The sequence below is a fragment of the Salvia miltiorrhiza genome, chromosome 8 (genome assembly GCF_028751815.1).
Source record: "Salvia miltiorrhiza cultivar Shanhuang (shh) chromosome 8, IMPLAD_Smil_shh, whole genome shotgun sequence".
Taxonomy (NCBI): domain Eukaryota; kingdom Viridiplantae; phylum Streptophyta; class Magnoliopsida; order Lamiales; family Lamiaceae; genus Salvia; species Salvia miltiorrhiza.
Window position 1 is genome coordinate 45,572,433 of NC_080394.1, and position 5,835 is coordinate 45,578,267.

General features: G+C 37.8%; 1 long non-coding RNA gene across 1 annotated transcript; it reads left to right on the forward strand.

Moving 5' to 3' along the window:
* The first annotated feature begins 1,052 nt into the window (after nucleotides 1–1,052).
* LOC130996802 (uncharacterized) lies at nucleotides 1,053–5,455 on the forward strand. Its single transcript, XR_009092814.1, has 3 exons — nucleotides 1,053–1,931; nucleotides 4,047–4,111; nucleotides 4,697–5,455. It is a non-coding gene; the product is annotated as an uncharacterized LOC130996802 (long non-coding RNA).
* Nucleotides 5,456–5,835: the final 380 nt, after the last annotated feature.

A 5,835-nucleotide genomic window follows, 5' to 3' on the forward strand; every position in this document is an offset into this window, starting at 1 on the left:
TCTGGCTGTTGAAGTCAGCTCTGGCGAGTCAGCTCTGGATGTTGAGTCAGCTCTGGCTGTTGAAGTCAGCTCTGTCGAGTCAGTGATGAGCCCAGGCTTGTGCTCTGTTTTTTTGTGTGTTTTAAGTCTAGATCGAGTCTTTTTCCTTGTGTTTGTGTCGTTTGGTCGCCTGGGAGGGCGTAGTTCAATGGCAGGGACCAGCTTGTGGGAAAGAGGCCAAAATGCCAGAGAAACGGAGTGCCAGAGGATTCACAAAGGCAAGAGGAATCAAAGCCGCCAGCGGATTCAAAAGGCCAGAGAAATCAAGCTGCCAGAGAAATCATCCGAGCAGCGGAATCATCCGAGCAGAGGAATCATCCGAGCACTCCAGGGGTCGAAAGCGCTGTCACCTCTCGTGAAAGAGGTATGTGCCGGAAGCAAAGGGATTTTGGAAGCAAAACCACCCCTTATGCCTATAAGTACCGCACGAGAGCTGGCAGGCATGAGAAGGAAGGAAGGCAAGAGAAGACGGAGGCACAACAGACGGGCGAGGAAGGATTGCAAGTGGGAGTCCGAGAAAGGCGGAAGGCGGCAGCTATCCAAAAGAGACCGATAAGGCCAAACCAACGCCTTATCCAAAAGGAAACATATCTTCATAAAGATTAGGTCTGAAAAAGGATAAGCATCTCCATGCTTGCATGGATCCGGCCGCAAGTCATGGGCTGGGCCTTCGAACCCTAATGACTCCTATAAATACCCGAAGAGCTTCACAAGCCAAGGGGGCTGAAATTCCGTTCTGTTGTGCATTGCTTGAGATTTGAAGCTAGCCCAGGCTGTGGGCGTAACCTCGTACTTTTCTATTTATGTTTTGCACGGCACTTTCGGCCGTAGGTACTTCGATTTTCATTTAAGTAATTTCAATTCCAGTTATGTTTTCCTTTACATCTTTTGCTTGTGTTATTTACGTTATGGTTGGCTAAGTTTATATTCTGATTTGGGAAAGATGATCTAAGCATGAATGAATAAACTCGAGAGGACTAATTTAAGCATAACAACTGTCATATCCCAATTTTTAATCACTGATTAAAGACTTAATAATTAGGGTTCGGCATCCATTAATAATAAAACTGATTTGATTTATCTGATATGATTTAATTGTTATATATGTGTTTTGATGTGCTAAATTCTTATTATTATTTGAATTCGTTTGAGATTTAAAGGATTATTGAGTAGTCAATAATTATTATTTCGGATTATAACTGACTTAGCAGAATCATGTTATTTAATTTATATACGATAGAAATAGTATTTCTATTATTTACTTGAAGTCGTAATTAATTTTCGACTTATAAAACGAGTTATAAAATATGTATTTATAGAGAGTTATAACGAAGCTTCGTTATATGGGAACCCGAAATTAGTATTACAAATACAGAATAAGGATTTTATTCATCACATTCATCTAGCACCTACACATTTCCACATCCATCTTACTCTTAAATAAATTGATGGTGTTGGAAACACTCATCATATGCCAACTATCCCACTAAACACTCATCATTCCACTAAACACTCATTATTCCACACACTCATCATTCCACTAAACACTCTTTACACCTTCTTTTGCCAGCCATCTTCTACACTTTAACATCTCAACATGCAATTAGTTTTTATTTAATCAAAATCAGCAACCAACATTCCTCCCATTCCTCCTAACATTCTGATCCAAGCTATTCTTATGCTTGAATTATAATTCACTGATTCCAGCTTTCCAAATCAGTTTCCAAGATCTCCCAAAACAAGAAAGAGGTAATAAACGTCCATTAATTCTTCCAATTCTTTCATAGTTTTCAGATCCAAAATTTCATTGTTAAGCTTGGCTGAATAAATTCGCAGATCCAATTTTGGTGAATTCAGAAAGAAGATTTTCCTCATTTCCTACTCATATCAAGGTTACCTCCTACTTTACTTTCTCCATACATTCATTTGTTAAATTACAAAACTATGATTCAAATGAAAACAGATCGAACACACACATCCATTACCACTTCTTTTAGACTATTATTGTTTCAATTATCAAGCTTATCACCATCAGAGAACCACCAACAGAATAATACACACGCACACATTTTACTATATTTCTATCTATTACAAGTACAGATCAGTTTTTGTAAATAGAAATGAATGAAAATGAACAGAATTGAAACCCTAAGTGCTCTATGTGTGTTTTGTGCGTGTGACTGGAATTTGGGGGGGTGAGAGCAGCCGGCGGCTGCTCACGGCCGGAGGCGGCGCGGCGGCAGCCGCCGCCTTTTTCCTTTGTCTATCTGAAACGAGAGAGAGATGGTTAGGGCTTCTGTAAAAATAAAAAAAAAAAGAGAGAGAGATACGGGAAAAAGGGGGAGAGACTTATCTTTCCCGGCGACGCGGCGGAAGCAGCGGCGCAGCGACACGAACGGCGGTTCTGTTCGGCCGGAAAAGAGGAGAAAGAGGGGGAAATTTCAGATCTAGGTTTAAAAATAGAAAAGAGAGGAAAAGGGGGAAGATTTGGAACTTACCTTTCCGGCGAGACAAAGCTCGGCCTCCACCGCGATTTCAGCCACGACGGACGACGGAGGAGGCGGCCAGGCGGCGGCCGTGCGCTCCCTATGGCGGAGAGGGCAGATGCCCTGTTCCAGACGAGGGGATGGAGAGGAAGCTACCCGCGCCCTTGTCCGAGCAGGAGCCGAAGGAGGAAGACCAGATGGACGGCGGCCGAGCTCCTTCACGGCGAGGCGGCGTGCGGCTGACTTCCGGTGAGACAGAGAGACGAGAGGGAGAGAAGAGGAGAGAGCCGAGAGGTAGAGAGGGAGAGTGAGGCGCTGAGCTTGAGTGTGTGTGTTATGTGTTTTGTGTGTGTGGTATATGTTGTATGTATTAGGGTTAGGTTTAGGGTGGGCCGAAAATTTTTAAGAAAAGAGTGAGTGGGCCGATTTTTATTAAGTTGGGCTCATGTTTTAATTTGTTTGGGCCGATTTTATTTTACTTCTGCTGGGCTCTTTTTGTTTTAAAATTGATGGGTTTTTATTTTAGTTGTGTAGGCTAATTTTATTTAAATGCTTGGGCTATTGTTTTAAATATAGGCCTACGAATTTTGGCCTTAATTCTTAAAAAAAAAAAAAAAAAATGTTTAAATTTTCACTAAATTACTTAGTGAATTTAAATCTCTTGATTTAAATTTTAATATTGGAAGTTGGGATTATTTATTCTAAATGAAGTCCATTCTATTATTTAAATTATTAATGGACTTTAAAGCAAATATTTTGGGATTAAGCCCCATTTATTACATGATAAAATTTTTTTTCAAAGCTTACGAGTATGGATTTTTTTTTTAATGGTTAAAATGTTTTATTTCATCTCAATGAATTTTAAAATGTTTTATTATTTATAAATGAATAATGGAATTTCTTATTTATTTTAAAAAAAAAATGTATAGAATATTATAAATATGGTTTCTTTTTAAAGAAAAAGGATTAAATTATTTTATGAGTAATTCCATTATAATGGAATTAAAATGTCCTATTAGAATGGCTTCATGTTTTAATAAATATTGAGACTATTTATTTACATGATAAAAAATGTGGAATTGTGTTATAGAATGATTAAGTATATGATTTACTTTATCAAATGAGCTTGGGATTTAATTGAGATATTAAATTACTAAGCATGTGTTTATAAATGATTTATTTATTTAAGTGATGAAAATGTGCGAAGTATGAGAAAGCATGATTTATAATGATTAAATTTTCAGGGTAATAATATATAGCTTGTTCTTAATTGATGGAGTACTTGACTAAATGACGGGTGTAGAAGGAAGTTATGGATTATGTACATGTTGATGTTCGAACAAATGGGTTCGAACCTATATGATAGTTACATGATAATTGGTTACATTTTATTGATTGAATGAAACGAGATTAATATGGATGCTAGAACCCTAAAACATTAAAAGATACCTTAGGCACGTAGAATTAGACTTTGTCTTATGACAATTTCTTCACGAACTTATCGACTCTTCATCAATGAAGGTCCGGGCGACAGAAAGTGAAGCAGAAGAAGAAACGACTCCACGCCAGCTTTAAGAACAATTGAGGTGGGCATTATTTTATTATTACGTATATAGAGATCCCCTGCGTGACGTAGGCCTCATATGCGAATATATATGCATGATATGTTTTGACTATTTATTCAGTTCTTATAAAATGCTTATATGTTCAATGCCCTTTATGAAAATGAAAATGTTATGAAAATGAAATGTTTATGAAATGATTGACTGCCAAAATGTTTATGTTTTTATATGTATCCTATCTGTGTTGGTTCGCCAACTTTAAAGGAAATCCAATTGGGATCCTATGCTAGACAAAGGTCGCTAGCTAGGGTTAACGTGTACACTCATGGAGACCGCGAGTCGCTTGCGACCGGTCTTGGCGTCCGTGGTAAGGAGGCCTCCTTCCCGGCGCGTGACAGAAAGGACAGATATGGATCATATAGACTGAAAATGGGATGCATCCACCTTTATGAAAATGAACGAAATGTTTTAGTAAGCGCAGGTCATTTATGAAAACCCCTGTGTGTTACTGTTATGGCAGTTCAATTTATATATGTATGCATGTTGTATTTCGGCTTATGTCACTGAGTATTTTTATACTCAGCCCTGCATGTATTTCTAAATGTGCAGGTTGAGCAGGCGATGGAATGGATTGGTGTTGAGCGGATTTTCCTTTTGATGTTTATGTAATGAAACCTTGAGTATGCATCTCCATATGCATAACTCACACGTTTTTCCGCTGCAAACACTCTGAATTTGTTATCGTATTGTGGAACTTATTACTTCTTCATTTTGTTTAACTTTCATTTGGGGTTTAGTCGTTATGGCTGACTCATTTGTTAATTACCCAAGTGGTTATATATATATATACCACTAGTTTGTTGTTATTAATGTTGGTTATTTAGTAAATCCCTTTTAAATTTCCATTTCTTATTGTTCACCCAAGTCATAACCCCGGTTAACCCGTCATTGGGATAGTGGGCTGTGACAGAGTGGTATCAGAGCAGTTCGTTTGCTCTGGCCCTAGAAACCATTTTCTAAAAAGTCATGTCTAGTTTGATTCACTAGACATACGTGGGTTCATACGACACCGCTCAACACTCCATTGCATCGTGCTCAATCAAGGAAAAAGGTAACTGCAGTTACAATGTTTTAAAGATGTTATTATTCTAAACTGTTTCATGAAAATGTTTATGTAAAGAGCATGCTATGATGAAATGTTGAAAGTTTTGCCTTTCATTGAAATGTTGAATGTTTTGCCTTTCATGGCATATCATTGCAGTTATGATGTTATGATAAGAGAAGAATGATAGAGAATTGACACATGCTTTCCCCAGAAAACATAGATTGCTATAAGTTGCATGATCACTATTCTAAAAGAACATAGACTGCTGGATTAGTAGGATATCTCTACAATCTAGATTCTTAAAGTGATGATGTAGAATAATGAAAGAGAACTTAGAGCATTTCAGCTCCCACAAGAAAACAATGGTTCTTTTGAACTACAAAGAGGAATGAAAAGACATGTACGCGTTGAAGGAAAAACACGGGATGATGATACAAGACGAATTCAAGGCAAACGCTGCATCAAGGGTTTGAGCATAGTCTCTACGTTCAAATGTTCACATGCGATGGAACACCGAATCGACTTTTAGTACACGATAGATTTTAAGAACAGTATGCTTTGCCTATGTATATGTATATATTTGTGTACATGTTATACGCGGGGGTTTGGGTCCAATAGGACATAGAACTTTAAGTTAAGCTTT